This window comes from Aricia agestis, chromosome 8, assembly GCF_905147365.1.
Source record: "Aricia agestis chromosome 8, ilAriAges1.1, whole genome shotgun sequence".
Lineage (NCBI taxonomy): Eukaryota > Metazoa > Arthropoda > Insecta > Lepidoptera > Lycaenidae > Aricia > Aricia agestis.
In genome coordinates, this window is record NC_056413.1 from 11082229 (window position 1) to 11094483 (window position 12255).

A 12255-nucleotide genomic window follows, 5' to 3' on the forward strand; every position below is an offset into this window, starting at 1 on the left:
ACATCGCTATAGAAGCCAAAGCTGTGGTTAGTTTTTTGTCTGTCTGTCTGTAAAACTACTGATCCGGTTTGAATGTAGTTTTCGCAGATATATTTGTCTTCTTCCAACTTAAAATCTGGTGTATAAATCCCCACCCCTCTAAGGGGACAAAAGAGGGGGTCAGATTTTGTATCAGACTTTTTTCTTTAATGGAGTTACTTCATGTTATTAAATCTTCAAGCCATAAGAGCACCGGTGATCGCGACAACAATAGAATACAAAAGCATTTCCTGGAATCCAAGATCGAAGATGTTTTCCAACTTAACATTTGGTGTATAAAATCCCCTCCTCTTAGGGGATAAAAAAGGGGGTAAGATTTTGTATTAACTGATAAAGTAGAAATACTTTAAATGGCAAAACAACTTTTGCTCGGACAGCTGATTTTATAATAATATGTATAGATGATAGACAGAGACACACGGTGCTACCACCTCAGCACAGCACTTCACAGCAGGCACTGCAGGCAGTCTGTTCCCGAGAGCCTTAATTTTCAATCAAATATCTTCAATACACATCGTTCTGTTATGTAACATATTGTAACATTTTGCGCGCATCAAAATCACAATCCGAATCATCTTCTGATAAACTATCTAGTAAATCTAATATCAAGTAACTCAAAGGGTCCATAGTATTACGATTTACGATATTAAAAAATATAAGAACAGCCTGTAACATCTCAGCAGCTGAAATGTGCGTCAAGCGGGGCGGCTACCATTGAAATGTAGCGAAATATACATTACATTACCTGTTGTGTGTGTGATAGATTAATATAATGTAAAGAATAAAGATGTACATCCCGGGATGTAATATACATTACTTGCTCTGTCTGTGACACGCTTACACTCTCGCACTCGGGCTGCCTCGCTGTGTCTCGGCGAGAGTGTACAGCCGACATAACTTCCGATCAATTCAAACTAAATGCCACTTTACGAATGCTATAGGTTTCGTTTTCTACTGATATTAGTCTAGCACTGCGACGCTGCTTTGTAGTGGCGTAAAGCAAATGAAACCTATAGCCAGTAGCCTAGCATAAATTGGCATTTTATTTCAATTTTTGTCGATCGCGGTCGCTAGCCACCAGGATTGGAATGTTAACTGAAGGTAGAAGTAGAAGGCACAAATTAGGCACAGTCACATGTGATAACATGTGACTGTGCCTAATTTGTATATGGGTTCAGTAGTCAACCAAGTTTTGTTGACTACAGAACCCTATAACGGCACCCTAACGAGCAGATTTTTTGTATATTGATAGACCAATAACTTCATATAATTTAAGAGTAAAATTGTCCTACAAATAAAACAGTCCATATTTTAGGACCATCAATTCAAAGTATAAAATCCTTTCTATCTCTGTTAGCTACCACTTTCGAGATTTTTCGCAGATAAAAATGTTGTTCGTCTTATCAAAATGAAGCTACTCACAAAAAATTAGCTCGATAGTACTTAATAAAAAAAATGTTCTAGGGCTCCCGTACCTTCTAACGGTCGTTCCCAATATTTGATCTATCTCTGGTTTTGCCCTACTAGAGATAGGAATAGCTTACAATTGACATAAAATGTCTAATGTGAGCTATTCCTATCTCTAGTAGGGCAAAACCAGAGATAGATCAAATATTAGGAACCGCCGTAAGAGGCACGATCGGCTTGAGCAATCGGCTCAGCGTAGTTGTCACGTCAAACTATCGCCCGTAAACCGACTTTAGAGACAACTAATTTTTTTAAATTAATTTATTCTACAACGTCTCCTCGACATTAAATTTTCTCAACCGCACCGTCCGCACCTATGTTATTTATATTACACCTATGATCTGGGTTCGGGGCGGATACAATTTCTTTTATTTGGTTAGGACTCAGGCAAATGTAAACATCGGGAGACCGGGGACAAGGTCACTAAAGGTCATCCTTTGACGTCATTCTTGAGATTTCAAAGTTTCATTTCCATCTTACAATGACCGAACGATAAAAGTTGCGGAAGTTACATACTTTTTTCTTTAGAAATTATCAAATTTAAAATTTAAAATAAATATATAATAAAAAAATACTTACACAAAGAAATTAAACTTAAGTATTTCAACTTTTTTATTTGTAAGTACTTACTAAAAAACTTTATAAAAATATTTTTCAAAAAACAATAATATAATATTAATAAATAACGCTTTGACGGAATCCAATAAGTATACAAAGTAACAATATATCACAAAGCAGGTGGCGCTTGCATCCGTCACGGGCGCGCTGCGTTTGACGGCTGGAAATATTGCATTGTGCAGTTGTGAACACAATACCGCGAATACGCCAATCCAAATACTTGTGGGCTTGTGACAGAATAAAAATGGGCCCTATTCCGATGGTTGAAAAGTTATATAAAGTTATAAAATAGAGCGACTTACGTCCTCTACTTATTACAGAAGGGATCTACATTTTGCATACTTTTTATAGGTACTTACCTATAAAAAGTATGCAAAATGTAGGTCCCTTCTGTAATAAGTAGAGGACGTAAGTATAATGATAAAAAATTATCCTTAGTTGACTATAATCTTTGAGTTTTTCATACAATATCATTGAATATAATTCACAGTTGACTAAAAGTGTGAATAAGTAACCAAAAATGTTAAATGCAGTAAAATTTTCCTGCATCAATATTTGCAGAGCTGTAAGATTTAAGTTTCGCAGAGTGTGCATTTTATATTTTACATCGGACTACTTCATGTTCGTGCAGTGCTCGCACGTTCCAAATTTAAATATTTTTTTTTAATCCTGATAGCTCCACCGACACAGGGTTGAGCACTACTAATTTAGAAGTTACTTAGTTATAAATAATAATTATAAATACTGAGATACATGAACTAGCGACCCGCCCGGCTTCGCACGGGTATAAAATATATTACAGCCTATGTCGCTCACTGAAGAAATGATTAAAATCGATTCAGTAGTTTTTAGGGTTCCGTAATCCGTACCCAAAGGGTAAAAACGGGACCCTATACTTCGATATACTGTCTGTCTGTCCGTTTGTCCGTCTGTCCGTCTGTCTCCACTCTCCAGGCTGTAAATCAAGAACGGTAATAGCTAGAGAGTTGAAATATTCACAGATTATGTATTTCTATTGCCGCTTTAATAACAAATACTAAAAACAAAATAAATTAAATATTCCCATACAACATATGCGATTTTTCAAACATTTTTGCTCGGTATCAATGATGACAACAGGTAGGCACTTGAAATGTACACAAGATATTCAGCTGTATTTATAATTTAATAATTAATAATAAAATGTAAATAAAATTAATAATTAAGGGGGCTCCCATACAAAAAACACAATTTTTTACTATTTTTGCTCTTTAATGGTACGGAACCCTTCGTGCGCGAGTCCAGCTCGCACTTGGCCGATTTTTAATTATTCATTACTACCCGCATTGGTCGGTACCGCCCCAATCTGTACTTAATATCTTCGAAAATATTTATTTAAATCGTAATACGCTGTAAAGGGCCAGATGTATATTAAATCAATAATGTATTTAAAGTATTTAAAAATAAGGATTATTGCGGTTTTGGTTAAAATCGCTTCGAAAATTAGCCATTATTTGAAGTTGAAAGTAAATGACAAAAAATGTTATTGTGGGATATCCATAAGAGATAGACATATACCATCGCAGAGTTTTCTGTAGACCTTTTCATAGTATACAATACTTGGTGCATTATTTTGATACACCTCGTAGGATTCAGCCTGCGTTTGCAATTATGTAAGCGGAAAAAAATGAAATTATTTACGACATCACATTAGAAACCCCAAAATTAACACTATTTAATAAATGTTATTATACTTATAAACCTTCCTCTTGAATCACTCTATCCATTAAAGAAAACCGCATCAAAATCAGTTCCGTAGTTTTAAAGATTAAGGCGACAAAGGGACATGAGGGAAAAAGCAACTTTGTTTTTATAATAATATGTAGTGATATTTTAAGATAGAAAAGCTACCTAATTGATTTGTATAACATTGTAATAGAGTGGATGTGGTAAAGCCTCCAATATGAGCGCGTGATAGAGCATAATTAACTTGGATCAATGGATCAATCTATCCCGTGTTAGTGAACCAACAATCATCTTAGATATTCTATGTAATGTGCAGTCTACAATGTAATCCTGTGCCCAATTTAAAAAGTCACAGTAAGTATAATAAAGGCTGGCAGGCTACATATTTAAGAGGATACCACAGCGGCTAGAGAAATGAAAAAAAAGTACGTGTAATATCTATAGCTGTCTCCCTTACCTCAAGCCTATACCGCAGAACGCGATAGAGATAACTGCAGAAAATCCAGAAAATCAACGATTCGTTGTCCCCTGATTCCTTCTCCAAAACTTAACCGATTTATGTACTTTTTTCATTAAAGATTAAAAAAAGGCTTGAGCTGTGTTCCTATGTTTTCCTTTTTTTGTATAATCTATCCAAATCTGTTTTCTGGACGTTTGAACACAGTGGAAAATCTGGCCATTTTTATGGGTTTTTGAACGTTCATATCTTATTTAATAATTAAATTATGAAAAAAAAGAAAACATAGGGACATTGTATTAGTGGCCGTAGATATTCAGGAAAAAAATTATAACTCTACTAGCATTATCCAGGGAGGAAACAGGGGACAGCGTTTGTATGGAAAAAATGGCGGTGTGGAATCCTCTTAAGGGGGCGACTAACCCAAAATTGTCGATTTATAATTCATTTTTATACTTGAAAATAAGCCCCGAATTGTTTCATTTTCTAAACATAGATAATATATTATTTTTCCAAGATCATCACTTTCCAAGATCATTACATTTCCAAGAATTTAATCTGAGCGAAAACACGATATCTTAAAATTTTCTCGATAGAAAAAAATCACAAAGATGCATCTAATTTTCACGAATTTTTCATATTATAATGCTATAACGGTGCATTAAACAAAGTTAATATTTTAGCACATTATATAAAGTTCTATCATTGAGACACTGACCTGGCGGATTTTTAAAATGTTTATCGAGTTATTAAGAAAAAACTAACTTGGCGATGATTCCGCGTCGTTCTTTTTCACCTGGCATATGAAAGACGGGCGTGAATGTGAAAAGAGAAGGAAGATGTTTGATTTTTTGCCCTAGTCGCCCTCTTAAGCCAAAACTCACCACAACTCAAAATTCGTTATTTTTTCAATCAACATTTTACTAATAATGTGAGAAAAAGATTATATTACATACAGTCTCGAAAAAAAGCTTTAAGGGTGGTCGTTTTTGAAGCCAAACATGAAACGAATGTTTTAAAGCACTCAAAACAAATGTTCGAATATTCAGAAAAATTGTGTTACCTTGAAAAGAAAAAACAACTGAGCTCAAATTAAGAAGCTCCACCTTTTCGATGCTTTTCGATGCCTTTTAAAAATCGCAGAGTACTTGTTAATGTACCTGACTGCTAAAATCTTATTACGCAGTTCTCCGCATAACATATCATGAATATAAGCCTAATATACGGCCTTTGTTGAGCAAACACGAGACTCCATGTTTAAAACGTAAGAGTTTTGGAAGCTTGCTTTTATGTCTTAATTCATATTATATTTAACGATGCCAAAAGTGGCTTTGTTTGTGTTAAATTGGAGTCTCATAAGTCATAATATTAATGTATTGTTTTATCACTCGCTACATTTTACGAATCTGCTATCCTACAGAAACCCTTTTTAGAGTTCCGTAGTCAACAATAGGAACCCTTATAGTTTCGGTCTGTCCGTCCGTCTGTCCGGACCTACAAAGCTGTAATTTGGCATGAATGCACATATTAATGATGCCTTTAAAATGGTACATAAAATGTTAAAAAATATTTTTTATGGTACCTACACATCCAGCGGGGATGAATTTTTTTTCGCGTCCACCCCATCGTGTGGAGTGTCGTTGGATAGGTTTTTTGAAAATATTGTGAGTATTCACAGATCGTTTTCCCATTTAGGGATTGATTTGTGTAATATTAAGTTTTAAAGTGGAAAAAATCATTAGAGTCCAGTATCCCCCCCTTCTACCAACTAAGCGGTTGCTTCTGGAAATGTGAAAAAATTCACGGGAGTACGAAATATTATGTTATCACGGCTACGAAGACTTCATATATCTGTCCTCTGTGGCTCAGTTGGTGGGCTGTTGGTAGCTCAAGCGCGGGTTCAAATCTCGCTGACGGAACAGAAAGTTTTCAAAGTTCCAGGAACTTTGAAAACTTTCTGTTCCGTCAGCGGTCATGGATATGTATTAAATATGTGTATCATATGATAAAAATCTTAAATATGTGTATAGTATTTAAAAGTATTAAATATTATATTTCCGTTGTCTGGTACCCGTAACACAAGTCCTTCAGGTACTTACCACGGGGCCAGACTGACGTGGTGTGAAGCGTCCACAGATATTAATAATATTATATTATATTAAGTTACCAACGTTATTTGGTCGAATATTTCGAATCGAATATTCAATGTTAATTGTGATCTGTCAGCTGGGTTTGGCGTAACGCAACCAAACTACTTAGGTCCCCGATTTGCATAGGAATCAACTTCTCTGATAGTACATCATTCATTGACCATACATTTTTTTTTAAATTAGCGGTAGGTACTACGGAACCCTATATTGCGCGTGCCCCGACACGCACTTGGCCGGTTTTTGATTTTGTCTAAGTTAGTTTATGTGCTCTGAGTGCTCAATCCTCATCCAGGTCACGAGCTATGGAACATGAGTCAGAAACAAAATAAAAACACGAATGCATATGAAATACATGGTTTATTTTATCTTATAAAAATATTTTATGCCTGCGCTAAACTTTTACTATTCAAAAACTTTAGTATGATACTAAAAATAGAAAATTGTCTACATATTTATTGCAACGAAAGCACTATTCTGAAATATAGGGCACAATATATTTACACAAATTCAAGTGTTGACACATCGGAACGCCATTTTAAAGATTCCAGTCTTATTCCGTTGAAAAATTCTGTCAGGGCAACACTTCCGGAGAGGAAATTGCTTCTCGTTTCATAAATCAGAGCACAGGTAGAATTTAATATCATTATAAAAACTCCCTTGTGAACATTAATATCTTTAATATATTGCTCAAATGATAAGCTAGCACTGAGATGAATTATTACATTGAAATGTTTACATAATTCAGATTTTAGAAATTTGTTGGTCCACTATAGGAGGTCGGAGGATTAGGAGGATATTAGGTACGTGTATGTTTTAGGAATCGAAAATGCGATGTCACAGTTAATTGATTATAATCACTAAATTAATATAAGATTCGTCTTAGCTAAGCTTGACTAGTGAACCAGGAAGAGATATCCAAAACGACGTGGATTAAAAATGTTTCTCACCTCTCAAACAAATCCGATTTGTCTCCAAACTAAAGTAATTTAAGGGGACAAACTTTGGCGCTCCTTTATAAATTAGCTTAACAGCTTATTGTAATTAAATTTTTAATCTGAATTAAATCTGAGAGCCCTTCTCTCAGATTTAGTTCAGTTTGAATCAGATTAGACTTAAATCTTTTTTATCCGCAATCAGATTAGAGGCAATTAAATATTTGAATTTGGAATGGAATCCATTCCGTGGACGTGTGAGCGGCCATTTTGTGAGCACTAATCAAATGACTGGCAGACTCGGCAAATTACTGTCGCTAGTCGCTACTCGCCGTTAGCTGGTATCACTGATTGCCTATTATTATATCAAAGCCAATTGTGACTTTACTACATTTCATGTTATGAAAAAGAATCATTTGATAACGAAATTAGATCAAAGACGATAACTAAATACTCATTAACTCATCAATCCCCAAGCGGCAGCCGGCTGCCGCATAAGTCATAACATTTGAAAATCTATTGTGTCTGCGATACCCACGATGGAGGTGTTAAAGTTGATATGTACCATCGTAGAAAATTCATATTATGCAGATTTCTTTTGGTCGGTTTAAAACAATTGGATGTTGGGCATGATCTGGGTTTGACATAACGCGACTAAATTACCGTTGGTCCGCCATTTGCCTATGAATCCTATGATTCAACTTTCTGATAGTGCATTAACTGTTTAACAACAAAGGCTTCTAGATGCAACTTAAAATAGTAAAATAATGGATCTCATTTTGTTATATCGCATAACCTAACCTTCATTCGACATAAGACGAATGGTTAAGCAAATGACTGAATGAATTCGACTTACATTATTTTAGGGTTTAGTTACATATTTCAACTAAAGTGTTTGATAGTACTTTAGTTGAAATATGTAAACGCTACTTGTTTTAGAACTTCAAGTTGTAATGCCAGTACTTTCAAGATGTACTAAAATACTCTTCTAAACACTAAGATAATGTAAATCGGCTCTTAACTTATGGATAACAGGCAATATAATATGCGCGTAATGAAGCCAATATCGATTTTACTAAACCGTTCTAGAACTATCTAGTCAGCTGAGCTCATCTCGGTACCAATTACCGGTTTCGAGATAGATAACTACATAATCTAAAAAATTTATTATTATTATGAGCCCGCCCCATCCGCGTAAATAGAGTGCGCACGGGAATCGTACATTTTCTCAAAATATGGTAATTACAGTTACTTAAGATATTGGTCTTATAGTTGCGGAGCATTTTTGGTGTAAGCAAACAGAGGAACAAACAAACCTTTCTTCTTAGGACTACTTACTTTAGACTGAGCTAAAATTAACCCAGGGTTGAGTATTACGTTATTTTTCTCACACCTCGTATTTATTGATATTTAAGTATTAACTTTAACTTGGCTTATTTAGCACAAGCCTTGGAATAAAAGTATGTAGTATATTTAATTTTTATCTATTTACCGTGGTAACAGAGTCCAACGTTTATTCGTAAGATAATCTCGTATTTTAATCGCAAATACAAAGATAATAAACAATCGGGACTTATTAATTTAACTATTAATTTGTTGGATGAATAATTTAGTGCGAAGTTCGCCCCCCCCCCCCCGGGGTTACTCGGGCTATATCGGGAAGGTGTCAAAACTTCCCGACACCTCCAGCCTTATATAAAGTATTTTGAGGGATCGCGAACAATGGTTCATCGGTGATAATACTGTTTTATTTTTTATAAGGAAACTAAATAACGCCCAAAACTCCGTTGCGCCAAAATTTGTTTATCGCGCGAGAACCATACATTTTTCCGAAATAATAAGTATCCTATGTCCTTTCCCGGGACACAAAGTATCTCTATACCAAATTCCAACAAAATAGGTTAAGCGGTTTGGGCGTGAAGAAGTACGGACAGACAGCCACACTTTCGCATTTATAATATTAAATCTATACTTAAATCTATATTGACTCATAACCAGACACCGTCTTGCATTAATGATGAAACTATGAAAGTTTTCAAACAAATTATAAAGCAAAGATCACACTAAATAAAAACCTCGTTGGAGCACAAAGCCGGGTAATGGCTGTGTAAAATATGCGGCAAGATGTTCTTATAATGTACGAAGTTAAGCGCTGTAAATCTACCGCTTAAACCCGACTGCCCGTTCCATATTCAAACTGCCCTTAGCCAAGCACGATCCGCGCATATTTTAACGCGATCGACGCTGTTTATTAAACGATTTTAATATTTAAATCGACTAATCAGCATTATAATTAATGCAAAATGGTAAAAGCTTGTTTACATAATTGCTTCGTAAAATATTGACTGGTAAATTTCGTTGCGAAATAATGTTTTAATTGAGCGACAGGATATTTTTGGATCAAGCTGGGATTTTGTAGTAGGGTCATTGATTTTATAATTCATTATAAAATTGCAAACTATTAAAATATAAAATTACTAGTAATTAAACTGAAATGTTCTATTTAACTATATTTTTTTTAACCGACACATAAAGGATTGTTCCAGCTTAAATAATATATAATAATATTATATAATATTATAACTACGAAATAGTATGTCTGTTTGTTTGTAACCTCTTCAAGTTTAGACCGCTAAACCAATTTAGATGAAATTTGTAACTGAGATACTTTGAGAGACGGGAATGCACATAGGATACTTTTTATCCCGAAAAAGGACATGGTTCCAAGTTCCAACGCTATGAACAACAACTAATTGGGCAACGTGAAATTCAATTGTTTATTAAATAATAATGTATATTTTTATTTTTTATTCTAACATAATGATTTATTTTTGGTATCTAAGGTGAGTTTCACATTGGATTTTCATTAGTTTATCTATTCAATAGGGGGATGATTGGTTGACGCAAATGTGTTCATCGAATCAATGGAGCTATCAATGAATAGATAAACGAATGTCACATTCATAGAGATTTGAAATACATTATTAAGCAAATCGCAATTATTATTATATTACTATTATTGAAACTAAATATCCCGTATTATTACAGCATTCCAAAATGTTAAGTTTGGAATAAAATTTGTTAGTCCAGTGTACAGAAACATAATAATGTTATATAAAAAAGTTATGCCAGTTTATTTTTACATAAACCAAACAATAAATATAATGTTACACTTTCAATTAAGTAACTTACATCTTACAATATAATGGAGTAAGGATTCTTAAAAATAAGTTGGAAATCCTTGATGCTCTTAGAATAGAATATATTTTTATTGCGGGAATGTTTTGCTTTGCGACTTATTATAAAATTCATATTATAAGAGTTACTTTGAGGTTATTTATCAGACAGACACTATATCGCAATGAGGAAATATTAAGGCTTCTCGGTACAAAATAAATATTTAAGCTGTAATCCATGTAACCTTCAGATTTTATTATAAACTAGCTGTTCCGGTGAACTTTGTGTCACTTTAAAACCTTCCCTGGACTTCTACGAATATTTTAAGACTAAAATCAGCCCAATCCGTTCAGCCGTTTTCGAGTTTTAGCGTTACGTTTAAGCGTTTGAAAATTAAATATAAAATCTGTATTAGATGTGATATATCGAACCAATTTATTAGATAGACACATTATTATTATTAGTAAAGAAGTATGGATTCTCGTGACCAAATGAGTTGGAAATCTATAATCCATGCCATCAGATTTTATTATTAAATCTAAATTAGATGAGACACTTTGAGGCAATTTATCGGGACAATCGAGCCGAGGCCCGGTGCCGCTTCCATTGTCTGAGAATCGCCGCAAGCACAGCCCTAATTGATATCAATTACAACTGAAACAAACGATCCCGTTATCTACAAGTGAAAAATTATGATTGAAATTATCTTCGGTCCAGTTGGTGCAGTTTTGTTCCTGTCCCTTTATTTCCTGACTTCCACGAAGATAGTGGGAATATAAATTTTTAATTGTTAATTATAATCTATATCAGGGCTTCCCAAGCTCTGCGCCGCGGAAAGGCAAGAGGGGTGCCGTGAGTCGAATATCCTCCATCATTATCCATAACCACAAATATTATAAAATAAAATTTTAATATTATGAATTATACAAAGCAGGCAGATGATTAATATTTCTTTATTATTATTTACTTGCTTCACCAAAGTATAATCAATAAAGGTGTTTATTTATATATCTTGTTGTAATAGCTAGGTAGAGAAGGGCGTCGCGCCGTGACAAAATTTTTACTTGTAAGTGCGGCGCAGGCTGAAAAAGATTAAAATAGAATAGAATAAGCGTTTATTTGCAGCTATAACTATAAAAATATATAATAAAATGAACAAATAAAAATAAAAAGTTACAAAATCGCTGAATTATCAATAAATATTAAATGAGTACATTAGCCGCAAATTGGACCAAGCTCGGCAGTGTTGGAACACCCATAGGTAGTTCCAACGCCGGTCTTCCGCTTGACCCATTCCGTGACCTCACAGCCGTTCCAACTCTTTTGTGACACAAGTCTTACATATCACTATTTAAATACAATCAACTTTAAATAAACATATTTCACCAATCATAAGATTAGGAACAGCTGATCTAGATGACGCCCGCAACACTGTTGCGCCAAAATTCGTTTATCGTGCTAGGACCGTAAAATATGTATCTGGGATAAAAAGTGTCCTATATCCTTTCCCGGGACTCCAAACCATCTTCATTCTCCATACCAAATTTCATCAAAATCGGTTCCGTGGTTAGGGCGTGACGAGGTAACAGACGGACAGACAGACAGACAGACATACTTTTGCATTTATAATATCAGTATGGATTATTATGTGTGTAATTCCTATGTGTTGTAGATCTCTTTATCTCGGCTT